This window comes from Pristiophorus japonicus, chromosome 9 (assembly GCF_044704955.1).
Source record: "Pristiophorus japonicus isolate sPriJap1 chromosome 9, sPriJap1.hap1, whole genome shotgun sequence".
NCBI classification, from domain to species: Eukaryota; Metazoa; Chordata; class Chondrichthyes; family Pristiophoridae; genus Pristiophorus; species Pristiophorus japonicus.
The window spans coordinates 160,473,929-160,493,671 of record NC_091985.1 but is presented as its reverse complement, the minus strand read 5'-3'; positions in this window follow the sequence as shown (position 1 = coordinate 160,493,671).

Below are 19,743 nucleotides of genomic sequence, written 5' to 3'. Positions count from 1 at the left end.
TCGGTCTCTCTCTCTCGGTCTCTCTCTCTCTCTCTATTGCTCTCTCTCTCTCGGTCTCTCTCTCGGTCTCTCTTTCTCAGTCTCTCTCTCTCTTGGTCTCACTCTCTGTCTCTATCTCTCTCTCTCGGTCTCGGTCTCTCTCTCTCGGTCTCTCTCTCTCTTGGTCTCTCTCGGTCTCTCTCTCTCTCTCTATTGCTCTCTCTCTCTCGGTCTCTCTCTCGGTCTCTCTTTCTCAGTCTCTCTCTCTCTTGGTCTCACTCTCTGTCTCTATCTCTCTCTCTCGGTCTCGGTCTCTCTCTCTATCTCTCTCTCTCTCTTGGTCTCGGTCTCTCTTTCTCGGTCTCTCTCTCTCGGTCTCTCTCTTGGTCTCACTCTCTGTCTCTCTCTCTCTATCGGTCTCTCTCTCTCGGTCTCACTCTCGGTCTCTCCCTCTCTCTCTCGGTCTCGGTCTCTCTCTATCTCTCCCTCTCTCTCTCGGTCTCTCTCTCTCGGTCTCGGTCTCTCTCTCTCGGTCTCTCTCTCTCTCTCTTGGTCTCTCTCTCGGTCTCTCTCTCGGTCTCCCTCTCTCGGTCTCACTCTCTGTCTCTCTCTCTCGGTCTCGGTCTCTCTCTCTTGGTCTCTCTCTCGCTCTCTCTCTCGGTCTCTCTCGGTTTCGCTCTCTCTCTCTCTCTCTCTCTCTCTCGGTCTCTCACTCTCGGTCTCACTCTCGGTCTCTCTCTCTCGGTCTCTCTCTCGGTCTCGGTCTCTCTCAGTCTCTCTCGGTCTCGGTCTCTCTCTCTCGGTCTCTCTCTCTCTCTCTCTTGGTCTCTCTCTCGGTCTCTCTCTCTCTCGGTCTCACTCTCTGTCTCTCTCTCTCTCGGTCTCGGTCTCTCTCTCGGTCTCTCTCTCTCTCTTGGTCTCTCTCTCGCTCTCTCTCTCTCGGTCTCGGTCTCGGTCTCTCTCTCTCTCTCACTCGGTCTCTCTCTCTCGGTCTCACTCTCTGCCTCTCTCTCTCTATCTCTCGGTCTCGGTCTCTCTCGGTCTCGGTCTCTCTCTCAGTCTCTCTCGGTCTCTCTCGGTCTCTCTCTCTCTCTCTCTCAGTCTCTCTCTCTCTCACTTGCTCTCTCTCTTTCGGTCTCTCTCTCGGTCTCTCTCTCTCGGTCTCTCTCTCGGTCTCGGTCTCTCTCGGTCTCTCTCTCTCGGTCTCTCTCTCGGTCTCGGTCTCTCTCAGTCTCTCTCTCTCGGTCTCAGTCTCTCTCTCAGTCTCTCTCTCGGTCTCTTTCTCGGTCTCTCTCTCTCGGTCTCGGTCTCTCTCTCTCAGTCTCTCTCTCTCTCGGTCTCAGTCTCTCTCTCAGTCTCTCTCTCTCGGTCTCAGTCTCTCTCTCTCGGTCTCTCTCTCTTTTGTCGCTCTCTCGGTCTTTCTCTTTCAGTTTCACTCTGACTCTCTCTCTCTCTCGGTCTCGGTCTCTCGGTCTCGGTCTCTCTCTCTCGGTCTCTCTCTATCAGTCTCTATCTCGGTCTCTCTCTTGGTCTCACTCTCGGTCTTGGTCTCTCTATCTCGGTCTCTCTCTCGGTCTCGGTCTCTCTCGGTCTCTCTCTCTCTTGGTCTCTCTCTCGGGCTCTCTCCCTCGGTCTCTCTCTCGGTCTCACTCTCTGTCTCTCTCTTGCTTGGTCTCAGTCTGTCTCTCTCTCTCTCTCTCTCTCTCTCTCTCTCTCTCGGTCTCTCTCTCTCGGTCTCACTCTCTGTCTCTCTCTCTCTCTCTCAGTCTCGCTCTCTCTATCTTGCTCTCTCTCTCTCGGTCTCCCTCTCTCGGTCTCACTCTCTGTCTCTCTCTCTCGGTCTCGGTCTCTCTCTCCTGGTCTCTCTCTCGCTCTCTCTCTCTCGGTCTCTCTCGGTCTCGCTCTCTCTCTCTCTCTCTCACTCTCGGTCTCTCTCTCTCGGTCTCTCTCTCGGTCTCGGTCTCTCTCAGTCTCTCTCGGTCTCGGTCTCTCTCTCTCGGTCTCTCTCTCTCTCTCTTGGTCTCTCTCTCGGTCTCTCTCTCTCTCGGTCTCACTCTCTGTCTCTCTCTCTCGGTCTCGGTCTCTCTCTCGGTCTCTCTCTCTCTCTTGGTCTCTCTCTCGCTCTCTCTCTCTCGGTCTCGGTCTCGGTCTCTCTCTCTCTCTCACTCGGTCTCTCTCTCTCGGTCTCACTCTCTGTCTCTCTCTCTCTATCTCTCGGTCTCGGTCTCTCTCGGTCTCGGTCTCACTCTCAGTCTCTCTCGGTCTCTCTCGGTCTCTCTCTCTCTCTCAGTCTCTCTCTCTCTCACTTGCTCTCTCTCTTTCGGTCTCTCTCTCGGTCTCTCTCTCTCGGTCTCTCTCTCGGTCTCGGTCTCTCTCGGTCTCTCTCTCTCGGTCTCTCTCTCGGTCTCGGTCTCTCTCAGTCTCTCTCTCTCGGTCTCAGTCTCTCTCTCAGTCTCTCTCTCGGTCTCTTTCTCGGTCTCTCTCTCTCGGTCTCGGTCTCTCTCTCTCAGTCTCTCTCTCTCTCGGTCTCAGTCTCTCTCTCTCGGACTCTCTCTCTTTTGCCGCTCTCTCGGTCTCTCTCTTTCAGTTTCACTCTCTGACTCTCTCTCTCTCTCGGTCTCGGTCTCTCGGTCTCGGTCTCTCTCTCTCGGTCTCTCTCTATCAGTCTCTATCTCGGTCTCTCTCTTGGTCTCACTCTCGGTCTTGGTCTCTCTATCTCGGTCTCTCTCTCGGTCTCGGTCTCTCTCGGTCTCTCTCTTGGTCTCTCTCTCGGGCTCTCTCTCTCGGTCTCTCTCTCGGTCTCACTCTCTGTCTCTCTCTTGCTTGGTCTCAGTCTGTCTCTCTCTCTCTCTCTCTCTCTCTCACTCTCTCTCTCTCTCTCTCGGTCTCTCTCTCTCGGTCTCACTGTCTGTCTCTCTCTCTCTCTCTCGGTCTCGGTCTCTCTCTCGGTCTCACGGTCTCTCTCGGTCTCTCTCTCTGTCTCTCTCTCTCAGTCTCTCTCTCTCTCTCTTGCTCTCTCTCGCTCAGTCGCTCTCTCTCGGCCTAACTCTCTGTCTCTCTCTCTCTCGGTCTCTGTCTCTCTCTCAGTCTCTCTCTCTCGGTCTCGGTCTCTCTCTCTCGGTCTCTCTCTCTCTTGGTCTCTCTCTCGGTCTCTCTCAGTTTCTCTCTCTTGGTCTCACTCTCTGTCTCTCTCTCTCTCGGTCTCGGTCTCTCTCTCTCGGTTTCTCTCTCTCTCTCTTGCTCTCTCTCTCGGTCTCTCTCTCGGTCTCTCTTTCTCGGTTTCTCTCTCGGACTCGGTCTCTCTCAGTCTCTCTCTCTCTTGGTCTCACTCTCTGTCTATCTCTCTCTCTCGGTCTTGATCTCTCTCTCTCGGTCTCTCTCTCTCTTGGTCTCTCTCGGTCTCCCTCTCTCGGTCTCACTCTCTGACCCTCTCTCTCTCTCTCGGTCTCGGTCTCTTGGTCTCCGTCTCTCTCTCTCGGTCTCACTCTCTGACTCTCTCTCTCTCTCTCTCGGTCTCGGTCTCTCGGTCTCGGTCTCTCTCTCTCTTGGTCTCACTCTCTGTCTCTATCTCTCTCTCTCGGTCTCGATCTCTCTCTCTCGGTCTCTCTCAGTCTCTTTCTCTCTCGGTCTCAGTCTCTCTCTCAGTCTCTCTCTCTCGGTCTCGGTCTCTCTCTCTCGGTCTCTCTCTTTTGTCTCTCTCTCGGTCTCTCTCTTTCAGTTTCACTCTCTGACTCTCTCTCTCTCTCGGTCTCGGTCTCTTGGTCTTGGTCTCTCTCTCTCGGTCTCTCTCTCTCAGTCTCTATCTCGGTTTCTCGCTCGGTCTCACTCTCTGTCTCTCTCTCTCTATCGTTCTCGGTCTCTCTCGGTCTCTCTCTCTCTCTTGGTCTCTCTCGCTCTCTCTATCTCGGTCTCTCTCTCTCGGTCTCACTCTCTGACTCTCTCTCTCTCGGTCTCGGTCTCTCTCTCTCTCTCTCTCTCTCTCTCTCGGTCTCGGTCTCTCTCGATCTCGGTCTCTCACTCGATCTCTCTCGTCTCTCTCGGTCTCTCTCTCTCTCTCAGTCTCTATCTCTCTCTCTCTATTGCTCTCTCTCTATCGGTCTCTCTCTCGGTCTCTCTCTCGGTCTCTCTCTCGGTCACTCTCTCGGTCTCTCTCTCTCGGTCTCACTCTCTGTCTCGGTCTCTCTCTCTCGGTCTCTCTCTCTCTCGGTCTCTCTCAGTCTCTCTCTCAGTCTCTCTCTCGGTCTCAGTCTCTCTCTCGCTCAGTCTCTCTCTCGGTCTCTTTCTCGGTCTCTCTCTCTCAGTCTCTCTCTCTCGGTCTCGGTCTCTCTTGGTCTCTCTCTCAGTCTCTCTCTCTCAGTTTCTCTCTCTTGGTCTCACTCTCTGTCTCTCTCTCTCTCTTGCTCTCTCTCGCTCTCTCTATCTCGGTCTCTCTCTCTCGGTCTCACTCTCTGACTCTCTCTCTCTCGGTCTCGGTCTCTCTCTCTCTCTCTCTCTTGGTCTCTCTCTCTCTTTCTTGCTCTCTCTCTCTCTCTCTCTCGGTCTCGGTCCCTCTCTCTCGGTCTCTCTCTCTCTCTTGGTCTCTCTCTCGCTCTCTCTCTCTCTCGATCTCACTCTCTGTCTCTCTCTCTCTCTCTCGGTCTCGGTCTCTCTCGGTCTCGGTCTCTCTCTCAGCCTCTCTCGGTCTTTCTCGGTCTCACTCTCTGTCTCTCTCTGTCTCGGTCTCGGTCTCTCTCTCTCTCTCTCTGTCTCTCGGTCTGTCTCTCTCGGTCTCACTCTCTATCTCTCTCTCTCTTTCGGTCTCGGTATCTCTCGGTCTCGGTCTCTCTCTCGGTCTTTCTTTCTCTCAGTCTCTCTCTCTCTCTCTCCTGGTCTCTCTCTCTCGGTCTCTCTCTCTGTCTCGGTCTCTCTCAGTCTCTCTCTCGGTCTCAGTCTCTCTCTCTCAGTCTCTCTCTCGGTCTCTTTCTCGGTCTCTCTCTCTCGGTCGCGGTCTCTCTCTCTCAGTCTCTCTTTCTCGGTCTCACTCTCTGACTCTCTATCTCTCTCGGTCTCGGTCTCTCTCTCTCGGTCTCTCTCTCTCTCTCTTGCTCTCTTTCTCTGTCTCTCTCTCGGTCTCTCTCTCTCGGTCTCTCTCTCGGTCTCGGTCGCACTCAGTCTCTCTCTCTCGGTCTCAGTCTCTCTCCCAGTCTCTCTCTCTCTTGGTCTCACTCTCTGTCTCTCTCTCTCTCGGTATCTCTCTCTCGCTCTCTCTCTCTCTCTTGGTCTCTCTCTCGGTCTCTCTCTCTCTCTCTCGGTCTCACTCTCTATCTCTCTCTCTCTCGGTCTCGGTCTCTCTCACTCTCTCTCTCTCTCGGTCTCACTCTCTCAGTCTCACTCTCTGACTCTCTCTCTCTCTCTCTCTCGGTCTCTCGGTCTCTCTCTCGGTCTCTCTCGGTCTCGGTCTCTCTCTATCGGTCTCTCTCACTCTCTCTTGCTCTCTCTCGCGGTCTCTCTCTCTCGTCTCACTCTCTGTCTCTTTCACTCTCTGTCGGTCTCGGTCTCTCTCTCTCTCAGTCTCTCACTCTCGGTCTCACTCTCTGTCTCTCTCTCTCTCTCTCTCGGTCTTTGTCTCTCTTTCTTGGTCTCTCTCTCGGTCTCTCTCTTGGTCTCTCTCCCTCTCGGTCTCTCTCCCTCAGTCTCACTCTCTGTCTCTGTCTCTCTCTCTTGGTCTCGGTCTCTCTCTCTCTCTCTCGGTCTCTCTCTCTCTCTCGGTCTCTCTCTCGGTCTCTGTCTCTCGGTCTCACTCTCTGCCTCTCTCTTTCTCTCTCTGTCTCGGTCTCTCTCTCTCGGTCTCTCTCTCTCCTGGTCTCTCTCTCAGTCTCTCACTCGGTCTCTCTCTCTCGGTCTCTCTCTCTCTCTCGGTCTAGGTCTCTCTCTCTCTATCTCTCTCTCGGTCTCTCTCTCTGTCTCACTCTCTGTCACTCTGTCTCTCTCTCGGTCTCGGTCTCTCTCGGTCTCGGTCTCTCTCGGTCTCGGTCTCTCACTCGGTCTCTCTCGGTCTCGCTCGGTCTCTCTCTCTCTCAGTCTCTCTCTCTCTCTATTGCTCTCTCTCTATCGGTCTCTCTCTCGGTCTCTCTCTCTTGGTCTCTCTCGGTCTCGGTCTCTCTCAGTCTCTCTCTCGGTCTCTTTCTCGGTCTCTCTCTCTCTGTCTCGGTCTCTCTCTCTCAGTCTCTCTCTCTCGGTCTCGGTCTCTCTCTCTCGGTCTCTCTCTCGGTCTCTCTCTCTCGGTCTCTCTCTCGGTCTCGCTCTCTCAGTCTCACTCTCGGTCTCGGTCTCTCTCGGTCTCTCTCTCTCGGTCTCTCTCTCGGTCTCGGTCTCTCTCAGTCTCTCTCTCTCGGTCTCAGTCTCTCTCTCAGTCTCTCTCTCGGTCTCTTTCTCGGTCTCTCTCTCTCGGTCTCGGTCTCTCTCTCTCAGTCTCTCTCTCTCTCGGTCTCAGTCTCTCTCTCAGTCTCTCTCTCTCGGTCTCAGTCTCTCTCTCTCGGTCTCTCTCTCTTTTGTCGCTCTCTCGGTCTTTCTCTTTCAGTTTCACTCTGACTCTCTCTCTCTCGGTCTCGGTCTCTCGGTCTCGGTCTCTCTCTCTCGGTCTCTCTCTATCAGTCTCTATCTCGGTCTCTCTCTTGGTCTCACTCTCGGTCTTGGTCTCTCTATCTCGGTCTCTCTCTCGGTCTCGGTCTCTCTCGGTCTCTCTCTCTCTTGGTCTCTCTCTCGGGCTCTCTCCCTCGGTCTCTCTCTCGGTCTCACTCTCTGTCTCTCTCTTGCTTGGTCTCAGTCTGTCTCTCTCTCTCTCTCTCTCTCTCTCTCTCTCTCTCGGTCTCTCTCTCTCGGTCTCACTCTCTGTCTCTCTCTCTCTCTCTCAGTCTCGCTCTCTCTATCTTGCTCTCTCTCTCTCGGTCTCCCTCTCTCGGTCTCACTCTCTGTCTCTCTCTCTCGGTCTCGGTCTCTCTCTCCTGGTCTCTCTCTCGCTCTCTCTCTCTCGGTCTCTCTCGGTCTCGCTCTCTCTCTCTCTCTCTCTCTCTCGGTCTCTCACTCTCGGTCTCACTCTCGGTCTCTCTCTCTCGGTCTCTCTCTCGGTCTCGGTCTCTCTCAGTCTCTCTCGGTCTCGGTCTCTCTCTCTCGGTCTCTCTCTCTCTCTCTTGGTCTCTCTCTCGGTCTCTCTCTCTCTCGGTCTCACTCTCTGTCTCTCTCTCTCGGTCTCGGTCTCTCTCTCGGTCTCTCTCTCTCTCTTGGTCTCTCTCTCGCTCTCTCTCTCTCGGTCTCGGTCTCGGTCTCTCTCTCTCTCTCACTCGGTCTCTCTCTCTCGGTCTCACTCTCTGTCTCTCTCTCTCTATCTCTCGGTCTCGGTCTCTCTCGGTCTCGGTCTCACTCTCAGTCTCTCTCGGTCTCTCTCGGTCTCTCTCTCTCTCTCAGTCTCTCTCTCTCTCACTTGCTCTCTCTCTTTCGGTCTCTCTCTCGGTCTCTCTCTCTCGGTCTCTCTCTCGGTCTCGGTCTCTCTCGGTCTCTCTCTCTCGGTCTCTCTCTCGGTCTCGGTCTCTCTCAGTCTCTCTCTCTCGGTCTCAGTCTCTCTCTCAATCTCTCTCTCGGTCTCTTTCTCGGTCTCTCTCTCTCGGTCTCGGTCTCTCTCTCTCAGTCTCTCTCTCTCTCGGTCTCAGTCTCTCTCTCTCGGACTCTCTCTCTTTTGCCGCTCTCTCGGTCTCTCTCTTTCAGTTTCACTCTCTGACTCTCTCTCTCTCTCGGTCTCGGTCTCTCGGTCTCGGTCTCTCTCTCTCGGTCTCTCTCTATCAGTCTCTATCTCGGTCTCTCTCTTGGTCTCACTCTCGGTCTTGGTCTCTCTATCTCGGTCTCTCTCTCGGTCTCGGTCTCTCTCGGTCTCTCTCTTGGTCTCTCTCTCGGGCTCTCTCTCTCGGTCTCTCTCTCGGTCTCACTCTCTGTCTCTCTCTTGCTTGGTCTCAGTCTGTCTCTCTCTCTCTCTCTCTCTCTCACTCTCTCTCTCTCTCTCTCGGTCTCTCTCTCTCGGTCTCACTGTCTGTCTCTCTCTCTCTCTCTCGGTCTCGGTCTCTCTCTCGGTCTCACGGTCTCTCTCGGTCTCTCTCTCTGTCTCTCTCTCTCAGTCTCTCTCTCTCTCTCTTGCTCTCTCTCGCTCAGTCGCTCTCTCTCGGCCTAACTCTCTGTCTCTCTCTCTCTCGGTCTCTGTCTCTCTCTCAGTCTCTCTCTCTCGGTCTCGGTCTCTCTCTCTCGGTCTCTCTCTCTCTTGGTCTCTCTCTCGGTCTCTCTCAGTTTCTCTCTCTTGGTCTCACTCTCTGTCTCTCTCTCTCTCGGTCTCGGTCTCTCTCTCTCGGTTTCTCTCTCTCTCTCTTGCTCTCTCTCTCGGTCTCTCTCTCGGTCTCTCTTTCTCGGTTTCTCTCTCGGACTCGGTCTCTCTCAGTCTCTCTCTCTCTTGGTCTCACTCTCTGTCTATCTCTCTCTCTCGGTCTTGATCTCTCTCTCTCGGTCTCTCTCTCTCTTGGTCTCTCTCGGTCTCCCTCTCTCGGTCTCACTCTCTGACCCTCTCTCTCTCTCTCGGTCTCGGTCTCTTGGTCTCCGTCTCTCTCTCTCGGTCTCACTCTCTGACTCTCTCTCTCTCTCTCTCGGTCTCGGTCTCTCGGTCTCGGTCTCTCTCTCTCTTGGTCTCACTCTCTGTCTCTATCTCTCTCTCTCGGTCTCGATCTCTCTCTCTCGGTCTCTCTCAGTCTCTTTCTCTCTCGGTCTCAGTCTCTCTCTCAGTCTCTCTCTCTCGGTCTCGGTCTCTCTCTCTCGGTCTCTCTCTTTTGTCTCTCTCTCGGTCTCTCTCTTTCAGTTTCACTCTCTGACTCTCTCTCTCTCTCGGTCTCGGTCTCTTGGTCTTGGTCTCTCTCTCTCGGTCTCTCTCTCTCAGTCTCTATCTCGGTTTCTCGCTCGGTCTCACTCTCTGTCTCTCTCTCTCTATCGTTCTCGGTCTCTCTCGGTCTCTCTCTCTCTCTTGGTCTCTCTCGCTCTCTCTATCTCGGTCTCTCTCTCTCGGTCTCACTCTCTGACTCTCTCTCTCTCGGTCTCGGTCTCTCTCTCTCTCTCTCTCTCTCTCTCTCGGTCTCGGTCTCTCTCGATCTCGGTCTCTCACTCGATCTCTCTCGTCTCTCTCGGTCTCTCTCTCTCTCTCAGTCTCTATCTCTCTCTCTCTATTGCTCTCTCTCTATCGGTCTCTCTCTCGGTCTCTCTCTCTCGGTCTCTCTCTCGGTCACTCTCTCGGTCTCTCTCTCTCGGTCTCACTCTCTGTCTCGGTCTCTCTCTCTCGGTCTCTCTCTCTCTCGGTCTCTCTCAGTCTCTCTCTCAGTCTCTCTCTCGGTCTCAGTCTCTCTCTCGCTCAGTCTCTCTCTCGGTCTCTTTCTCGGTCTCTCTCTCTCAGTCTCTCTCTCTCGGTCTCGGTCTCTCTTGGTCTCTCTCTCAGTCTCTCTCTCTCAGTTTCTCTCTCTTGGTCTCACTCTCTGTCTCTCTCTCTCTCTTGCTCTCTCTCGCTCTCTCTATCTCGGTCTCTCTCTCTCGGTCTCACTCTCTGACTCTCTCTCTCTCGGTCTCGGTCTCTCTCTCTCTCTCTCTCTTGGTCTCTCTCTCTCTTTCTTGCTCTCTCTCTCTCTCTCTCTCGGTCTCGGTCCCTCTCTCTCGGTCTCTCTCTCTCTCTTGGTCTCTCTCTCGCTCTCTCTCTCTCTCGATCTCACTCTCTGTCTCTCTCTCTCTCTCTCGGTCTCGGTCTCTCTCGGTCTCGGTCTCTCTCTCAGCCTCTCTCGGTCTTTCTCGGTCTCACTCTCTGTCTCTCTCTGTCTCGGTCTCGGTCTCTCTCTCTCTCTCTCTGTCTCTCGGTCTGTCTCTCTCGGTCTCACTCTCTATCTCTCTCTCTCTTTCGGTCTCGGTATCTCTCGGTCTCGGTCTCTCTCTCGGTCTTTCTTTCTCTCAGTCTCTCTCTCTCTCTCTCCTGGTCTCTCTCTCTCGGTCTCTCTCTCTGTCTCGGTCTCTCTCAGTCTCTCTCTCGGTCTCAGTCTCTCTCTCTCAGTCTCTCTCTCGGTCTCTTTCTCGGTCTCTCTCTCTCGGTCGCGGTCTCTCTCTCTCAGTCTCTCTTTCTCGGTCTCACTCTCTGACTCTCTATCTCTCTCGGTCTCGGTCTCTCTCTCTCGGTCTCTCTCTCTCTCTCTTGCTCTCTTTCTCTGTCTCTCTCTCGGTCTCTCTCTCTCGGTCTCTCTCTCGGTCTCGGTCGCACTCAGTCTCTCTCTCTCGGTCTCAGTCTCTCTCCCAGTCTCTCTCTCTCTTGGTCTCACTCTCTGTCTCTCTCTCTCTCGGTATCTCTCTCTCGCTCTCTCTCTCTCTTGGTCTCTCTCTCGGTCTCTCTCTCTCTCTCTCGGTCTCACTCTCTATCTCTCTCTCTCTCGGTCTCGGTCTCTCTCACTCTCTCTCTCTCTCGGTCTCACTCTCTCAGTCTCACTCTCTGACTCTCTCTCTCTCTCTCTCTCGGTCTCTCGGTCTCTCTCTCGGTCTCTCTCGGTCTCGGTCTCTCTCTATCGGTCTCTCTCACTCTCTCTTGCTCTCTCTCGCGGTCTCTCTCTCTCGTCTCACTCTCTGTCTCTTTCACTCTCTGTCGGTCTCGGTCTCTCTCTCTCTCAGTCTCTCACTCTCGGTCTCACTCTCTGTCTCTCTCTCTCTCTCTCTCGGTCTTTGTCTCTCTTTCTTGGTCTCTCTCTCGGTCTCTCTCTTGGTCTCTCTCCCTCTCGGTCTCTCTCCCTCAGTCTCACTCTCTGTCTCTGTCTCTCTCTCTTGGTCTCGGTCTCTCTCTCTCTCTCTCGGTCTCTCTCTCTCTCTCGGTCTCTCTCTCGGTCTCTGTCTCTCGGTCTCACTCTCTGCCTCTCTCTTTCTCTCTCTGTCTCGGTCTCTCTCTCTCGGTCTCTCTCTCTCCTGGTCTCTCTCTCAGTCTCTCACTCGGTCTCTCTCTCTCGGTCTCTCTCTCTCTCTCGGTCTAGGTCTCTCTCTCTCTATCTCTCTCTCGGTCTCTCTCTCTGTCTCACTCTCTGTCACTCTGTCTCTCTCTCGGTCTCGGTCTCTCTCGGTCTCGGTCTCTCTCGGTCTCGGTCTCTCACTCGGTCTCTCTCGGTCTCGCTCGGTCTCTCTCTCTCTCAGTCTCTCTCTCTCTCTATTGCTCTCTCTCTATCGGTCTCTCTCTCGGTCTCTCTCTCTTGGTCTCTCTCGGTCTCGGTCTCTCTCAGTCTCTCTCTCGGTCTCTTTCTCGGTCTCTCTCTCTCTGTCTCGGTCTCTCTCTCTCAGTCTCTCTCTCTCGGTCTCGGTCTCTCTCTCTCGGTCTCTCTCTCGGTCTCTCTCTCTCGGTCTCTCTCTCGGTCTCGCTCTCTCAGTCTCACTCTCTGTCGCTCTCTCTCTCTCGGACTCTCTCGGACTCGGTCTCTCACTCGGTCTCTCTCGGTCTCTCTCGGTCTCTCTCTCTCAGTCTCTCTCTCTCTCTATTGCTCTCTCTCTATCGGTCTCTCTATCGGTCTCTCTCTCGGTCTCTCTCTCTTGGTCTCTCTCGGTCTTGGTCTCTCTCAGTCTCTCTCTCGGTCGCTTTCTCGGTCTCGATCTCTCTCTCTCAGTCTCTCTCTCTCGGTCTCGGTCTCTCTCTTTCGGTCTCTATCTCTCTTGGTCTCTCTCTCAGTCTCTCTCTCAGTTTCTCTCTCTCATTCTCACTCTCTGTCTCTCTCTCTCGGTCTCGGTCTCTCTCGGTCTCTCTCTCTCTTGGTCTCTCTCTCGCTCTCTCTCTCTCGGTCTCTCTCTCTCGGTCTCGGTCTCTCTCAGTCTCTCTCTCTTGGTCTCACTCTCTGTCTCTCTCTCTCTCGGTCTCTCTCTCTCGGTCTCTCTCTCTCTGTCTCACTGTATCTCTCTCTCTCTCGATCTCGGTCTCTCTCACTCTCTCTCTCTCTCGGTCTCACTCTCTCAGTCTCATTCTCTGACTCACTCTCTCTCTCTCTCGGTCTCTCGGTCTCTCTCTCGGTCTCTCTCGGTCTCGGTCTCTCTCTCTCGGTCTCTCTCTCTCTCTCTTGCTCTCTCTCTCGGTCTCTTTCTCGGTCTCTCTCTCGGTCTCTCTCTCGGTCTTGGTCTCTCTCAGTCTCTCTCTCTCGTTCTCAGTCTCTCTCTCTCAGTCTCTCTCTCTCGGTCTCTTTCTCGGTCTCTCTCTCTCGGTCTCTCTCTCGGTCTCGGTCTGTCTCTCAGTCTCGGTCTCTCTCTCTCGGTCTCACTCTCTGTCTCTCTCTCTCTCTCGGCCTCAGTATCTCTCAGTCTCTCTCTCTCGGTCTCACTCTCTGTCTCTCTCTCTCTCGGTCTCCCTCGGTCTCTCTCTCGGTCTCACTCTCTGTCTCTCTCTCTCTCTCTCTATCTCTCTCTCTCTCGGTTTCGGTCTCTCTCTCGGTCTCTCTCGGTCTCTCTCGGTCTCTCTCTCTCTCTCTCTCTCTCTCGGTCTCTCTCTCGGTCTCTCTCTCGGTCTGGGTCTCTCTCAGTCTCTCTCTCTCGGTCTCGGTCTCTCTCTCTCGATCTCTCTCTCTCTATATTGGTCTCTCTCTCGGTCTCTCTCTCGGTCTCTCTCTCTCAGTCTCACTCTGTCTCTCTCTCTCTTTCTCGGTCTCGGTCTCTCTCTCTCGGTCTCTCTCTCTCTCTCTTGCTCTCTCTCTCTCGGTCTCTCTCTCTGTCTCGTTCTCTCTCAGTCTCTCTCTCTCGGTCTCAGTCTCTCTCGGTCTCTTTATCGGTCTCTCTCTCTCGGTCTCGGTCTCTCTCTCTCAGTCTCTCTCTCTCGGTCTCACTCTCTGACTCTGTCTCTCTCGGTCTCGGTCTCTCTCTCTCGCTCTCTCTCTCTCTCTCTTGCTCTCTCTCTCTGTCTCTCTCTCGGTCTCTCTCTCTCGGTCTCTCTCTCTCGGTCTCTCTCTCGGTCGCGGTCGCTCTCAGTCTCTCTCTCTCTCGGTCTCAGTCTCTCTCTCAGTCTCTCTCTCTCGGTCTCGGTCTCTCTCTCTCAGTCTCTCTCTCTCAGTTTTTCTCTCTCGGTCTCACTCTCTGTCTCTCTCTATCTCGGTCTCGGTCTCTCTCTCTCGGTATCTCTCTCTCGCCCTTGCTCTCTCTCTCTCAGTCTCTCTCTCGGTCTCTCTCTCTCGGTCTCTCTCTCGGTCTCGGTCTCTCTCAGTCTCTCTCTCTCTTGGTCTCACTCTCTGTCTCTCTCTCTCTCTTGGTCTCTCTCTCGGACTCTCTCTCTCGGTCTCACTCTCTATCTCTCTCTCTCTCGGTCTCGGTCTCTCTCACTCTCTCTCACTCTCGGTCTCACTCTCTCAGTCTCACTCTCTGACTCTCTTTCTCTCTCTCTCGGTCTCTCTCTCGGTCTCTCTCGGTCTCGGTCTCTCGGTCTCTCTCTCTCTCTCTTGCTCTCTTGCTCTCTCTCTCGGTCTCTCTCTCTCTTGGTCTCACTCTTTGTCTCTCTCACTCTCTGTCGGTCTCGGTCTTTCTCTCTCTCAGTCTCTCTCTCGGTCTCGGTCTCTCTCTCTCGGTCTCTCTCTATCTCTGTCTCTCTCTGTCTCGGTCTCTCTCTCTCGGTCTCTCTCTCTCGGTCTCTCTCTCTCGGTCTCACTCTCTGTCGCTCTCTCTCTCTCTCTCTCGGTCTCACTCTCTGTCTCTCTCTCTCTCTTGGTCTCTCTCTCGGTCTTTCTCTCTCTCGGTCTCTCTTTCGGTCTCTCTCTCTCTCTGTCTCTCTCTCTCGGTCTCGGTCTCTCTCTCTCGGTCTCACTCTCTGTCTCTCTCACTCTCTCTCGGTCTCGTTCTCTCTCTCTCAGTCTCTCTCTCTCCATCTCGGTCTCTCTCTCTCGGTCTCTCTCTATCTCTGTCTCTCTCTCTCGGTCTCGGTCTCTCTCTCTCGGTCTCACTCTCTGTCTCTCTCTCTCTCTCTCTCTCTCGGTCTCACTCTCTGTCTTTCTCTCTCTCGGTCTCTCTCTCTCGGTCTCTCTCTCTCTCTGTCTCTCTCTCTCGGTCTCGGTCTCTCTCTCTCGGTCTCTCTCTCTCGGTCTCACTCTCTGTCTCTCTCACTCTCTCTCGGTCTCGGTCTCTCTCTCTCAGTCTCTCTCTCTCGGTCTCACTCTCTGTCTCTCTCTCTCTCTCGGTCTCTGTCTCTCTCTCTTGGTCTCTCTCTCGGTCTCTCTCTCTCTCGGTCTCTCTCTCTCTCTCGGTCTCTCTCCCTCAGTCTCACTCTCTGTCTCTGTCTCTCTCTCTTGGTCTCGGTCTCTCTCTCTCTCTCTCTCTCTCTCGCTCTCTCTCGGTCTCTCTCTCTCGCTCTCACTCTCTGTCTCTCTCTCTCTCGGTCTCAGTCTCTCTCTCTCGGTCTCTCTCTCTCGGTTTCTCTCTCTCGGTCTCTCTCTCTCTCGGTCTCGGTCTCTCTCTCTCTATCTCTCTCTCGGTCTCTCTCTCTCGGTCTCACTCTCTGTCTCTCTCTATCTCTCTCTCGGTCTCGGTCTCTCTCGATCTCGGTCTCTCACTCGGTCTCTCTCGTCTCTCTCGGTCTCTCTCTCTCTCTCAGTCTCTATCTCTCTCTCTCTATTGCTCTCTCTCTATCGGTATCTCTCTCGGTCTCTCTCTCTCGGTCTCTCTCTCGGTCTCTCTCTCTCGGTCTCTCTCTCGGTCTCTCGGTCTCTCTCTCTCGGTCTCACTCTCTGTCTCTCTCTCTCTCTCAGTCTCTCTCTCTCGGTCTCTCTCTCTCGGTCTCGCTCTCTCTCTCTCTCTCGCTCTCTCTCTCTCTCTTTATTATGTATGCAAACAATGTAACTGTGTAAGACTTGCCACCAGCGGGCGCAACTGTTGGAGGCCCAAGGGTCACCCGTACACCTCGTGTAAGGGAGTATAAAAGGTTGTCTGCCATGCTGCTGAGACACTCTGGAGTTGTATTAAAGAGACTAAGGTCACATCAGTTTTAGCTCACAGTACTCGGTCTTGTGGAGTACTTCCATACTTAACAATTGGTGACGAGTAACAGATTATGAACTTTCACGTGGTCATGGCTGCCATTGGTATTTTAGAGAGATTTGTAGAAGGTGATGATTGGGGAGCCTTCGTTGAGCATCTCGACCAGTACTTTGTGGCCACGAGCTGGATGGGGACGATAAAGTGATCAAGTGCAGGGCGAGTCTCCTCACCGTGTGTGGGTCCACAATATACGGCCTCATCAAGAATCTGCTAGCACCAGAGAGACCAGTGAAGAAGACACATACAGAGTTGTGTACACTGGTTCGGAACCACCTCAAGCCGAAGAAGAGCGTCTTAATGGCCAGGTATCGCTTCCTCACGCACCACCACTCCAAGGGCCAGGACGTGACGAGTTATGTCGCCAACCTGAGATGCCTTGCGGGAATTTGCGAAATTGGTGGATTTTTTGGGGAAGTGCTGCGGGACTTTATTGTGCTTGGCATCCGCCATGAGGTCATTCTTCGCAAGCTGCTGTCCGCCGAATCCCTAGACCTGAACAAGGCCATCACGGTAGCCCAGGCATTCATATTCACGAGCAATAATACCAGACAGCTATCTTCCCAGAATCGAAGCTCACTGACAAGTACAGTGCATAAAATAACGTCGCTAGCAGGCAGAACTGCATATGGCAGGGCCTACACGTCTGCAGCTGCAAGACCGAGGATGACTCAGAGTCTGCCATCGGGCGTGAATGCAAATCCATGAGCACCATGTTGGCGCTGCAGGAGTAATCATCGAGCCCATCAATGTCGATTCAAGCACTATGTGTGCAAAGGCTGCGAAACAATGGGGCACCTCCAGCGAATGTACAAGACTGCTGTGACTCACCATGTGGCAGAGTCGGCAGAGGATGACTGATTAGGCGCGGATCACGCTGAACGAGTAAGAGAGGCAACTCAACCCGAGGCTGAAGAGGAAGTGTATGGGATACACACCTTCACCACCAAAAGCCCTCCAATAATGTTGAAAGTCAAATTAAACGGCATTCCAGTTTGCATGGAATTGGACACGTGGGCGAGTCATTCAATTATGAACCAGAAGGCTTTTGAGAAACTGTGGGGCAACAAGGCACAAAGGCCCAAACTGAGCCCGATTCAGACAAAGCTAAACACCCACACCAAAGAGCTCATACCAGTCATTGGCAGTGCGGCAGTTAAGGTATTGTACGATGGAGCTGTGCATGATTTATCACTGGATTATACCAGGCGATTGATTGCCCAACGCTATTCGGCAGAAGCTGGCTGGGAAAGATTCGATTGAACTGGGACGACATCAAAGCACTATCTTCTATAGATATGTAAAGAGAAAAAGGTTAGTAAAGACAAATGTAGGTCCCTGCAGTCAGAATCAGGGGAAGTCATAACGGGGAACAAAAAAATGGCAGACCAATTGAACAAGTACATTGGTTCGGTATTCACTAAGGAGGACACAAACAACCTTCCGGATATAAAAGGGGTCAGAGGGTCTAGTAAGAAGGAGGAACTGAGGGAAATCCTTATTAGTCGGTAAATTGTGTTGGGGAAATTTATGGGATTGAAGGCCGATAAATCCCCAGGGCCTGATGGACTGCATCCCAGAATACTTAAGGAGGTGGCTTTGGAAATAGCGGATGCATTGACTGTCATTTTCCAACATTCCATTGACTCTGGATCAGTTCCTATGGAGTGAAGGGTAGCCAATGTAACCCCACTTTTTAAAAAAGGAGGGAGAGAGAAAATGGAATTATAGACCGGTCAGCCTGACAGCGGTAGTGGGTAAAATGATGGAATCAATTATTAAGGATGTCATAGCAGCGCATTTGGAAAGAGGTGACATGATATGTCCAAGTCAGCATGGATTTGTGAAAGGGAAATCATGCTTGACAAATCTTCTGGAATTTTTTGAGAATGTTTCCACTAGAGTGGTCAAGGGAGAACCAGTTGATGTGGTGTATTTGGACTTTCAGAAGGCTTTCGACAAGGTCCCAAACAAGAGATTAATGTGCAAAGTTAAAGCACATGGGTTTGGGGGTAGTGTGCTGACGTGGATTGAGAACTGGTTGGCAGACAGGAAGCAAAGAGTAGGAGTAAATGGATACTTTTCAGAATGGCAGGCAGTGACTAGTGGGGTACCGCAAGGTTCTGTGCTGGGGCTCCAGCTGTTTACATTGTACATTAATGATTTAGATGAGGGGATTAAATGTAGTATCTCCAAATTTGCAGATGACACTAAGTTGGGTGGCAGTGTGAGCTGTGAGGAGGATGCTATGAGGCTGCAGAGTGACTTGGATAGGTTAGGTGAGTGGGCAAATGCATGGCAGATGAAGTATAATGTGGATAAATGTGAGGTTATCCACTTTGGTGGTAAAAACAGAGAGACAGACGATTATCTGAATGGTGACAGATTAAGAAAAGGGGAGGTGCAACGAGACCTGGGTGTCATGGTACATCAGTCATTGAAGGTTGGCATGCAGGTACAGCAGGCGGTTAAGAAAGCAAATGGCATGTTGGCCTTCATAGCGAGGGGATTGGAGTACAGGGGCAGGGAGGTGTTGCTACAGTTATACAGGGCCTTGGTGAGGCCACACCTGGAGTATTGTGTACAGTTTTGGTCTCCTAACTTGAGGAAGGACATTCTTGCTATTGAGGGAGTGCAGCAAAGGTTCACCAGACTGATTCCCGGGATGGTGGGACTGACCTATCAAGAAAGACTGGATCAACTGGGCTTGTATTCACTGGAGTTCAGAAGAATGAGAGGGGATCTCATAGAAACGTTTAAAATTCTGACGGTTTTAATCCGGTTAGATGCAGGAAGAATGTTCCCAATGTTGGGGAATTCCAGAACCAGGGGTCACAGTCTAAGGATAAGGGGTAAGCCATTTAGGACCGAGATGAGGAGAAACTTCTTCCCCCAGAGAGTGGTGAACCTGTGGAATTCTCTACCACAGAAAGTTATTGATGCCAATTCACTAAATATATTCAAAAAGGAGTTAGATGTCGTCCTTACTACTCGGGGGATCAAGGGGTATGGCGAGAAAGCAGGAATAGGGTACTGAAGTTGCATGTTCAGCCATGAACTCATTGAATGGCGGTGCAGGCTCGAAGGGCCGAATGGCCTACTCCTGCACCTATTTTCTATGTTTCTATGTTTCAATGGATGATGCCTCGTGCGCCCAAGTGCTGAGCAAGTTTCCGATGCTATTTGAACCAGGCATCGGCAACTTCATAGGCGCCAAGATGCAGATCCATCTAATCCCTGATGCAAGGCCCATTCATCACAAGGCTCGAGCAGTTCCATATATGATGAGGGAAAAAGTTGAGATCGAACTGGACAGACTTCAACGAGAGGGAATCATATCGCCGGTCGAGTTCAATGAGTGGGCCAGTCCAATTGTTCCAGTGTTGAAAAGCGATGGTACGGTCAGAATCTGCGGAGACTACAAGGTAACGATCAACAGAGTCTTGTTACAGGACCAGTACCTGCTACCCAAGACGGATGACCTGTTCGCAATGTTAGCGGGGGGGACGTCATTCACCAAGTTGGACCTAACCTCCACCTACATGACACAGGAGGTGGCTGAATCTTCGAAAAGATTGACGTGCATCAACACGCACAAAGGACTGTTTATATACCCTTTTGGGATTCGCTCAGCTGCTGCCATCTTCCAGAGGAACATGGAGAGTCTGCTGAAATCAGTTCCGTGCACCGTTGCGTTTCAAGACGACATCCTGATCACCGGTCGTGATACCACCGAACACCTGCACAACCTGGAAGAGGTTGTAAGTCGACCAGACAGAGTAGGACTCAGGCTGAAACGCTCCAAGTGTGTATTCCTGGCACCAGAGGTCGAATTATTGGGGAGAACGATTGCGGCAGACGGCATCAGACCCACGGACTCAAAGTCAGAGGCCATCAAGAATGCACCCAGACCACAGAATATGACAGAGCTGCGTTCGTTCCTGGGACTCCTCAACTATTTTGGTAACTTTCAACCCAGGTTAAGCACTTTGCTGGAACCGTTGCACATGTTGCTACATAAGGGTGATGACTGGATTTGGGGTAAATCTCAAGAAATAGCCTTTGAGAAGGGCAGAAACCTACTTTGTTCTAATAAGTTACTTGTACTGTATGACCCCTGTTTACGATTCGTGCTAGCTTGTGATGCATCTTCATACGGGGTTGGCTGTGTGTTACAACAAACCAATGTATCGGGCAAACTCCAACCTGTTGCATACGCATCTAGAAGTCTGTCTAAGGCTGAAAGAGCCTACAGTATGGTTGAGAAAGAGGCGTTAGCATATGTATATGGGGTTAAGAAAATCCACCAATACCTATTTGGACTTCGGTTTGAGTTTGAAACTAACCACAAACCAGTCATTTCACTGTTTTCAGAAAGCAAAGGTATAAACACCAATGCTTCGTCCTGCATCCAAAAATGGGCACTAACATTGTCCACCTATGACTATGTTACCCGCCACAGACCAGGCACGGAGAACTGTGCTGATGCCCTCAGTCGGCTACCATTGCCCACTGCTGGGGTGGAAGTGGCGCATCCCGCAGACTTGCTTCTGGTCATGGATGCTTTTGAGAGCGAGGGGTCACCCGTCACTGCTCGCCAGATCAGGACCTGGACCAGCCAGGATCCTGTGCTATCACTTGTAAAAAGTTGCGTCCTCAATGGGAGCTGGTCGGCCATTCCCAGGGAAATGCAAGATG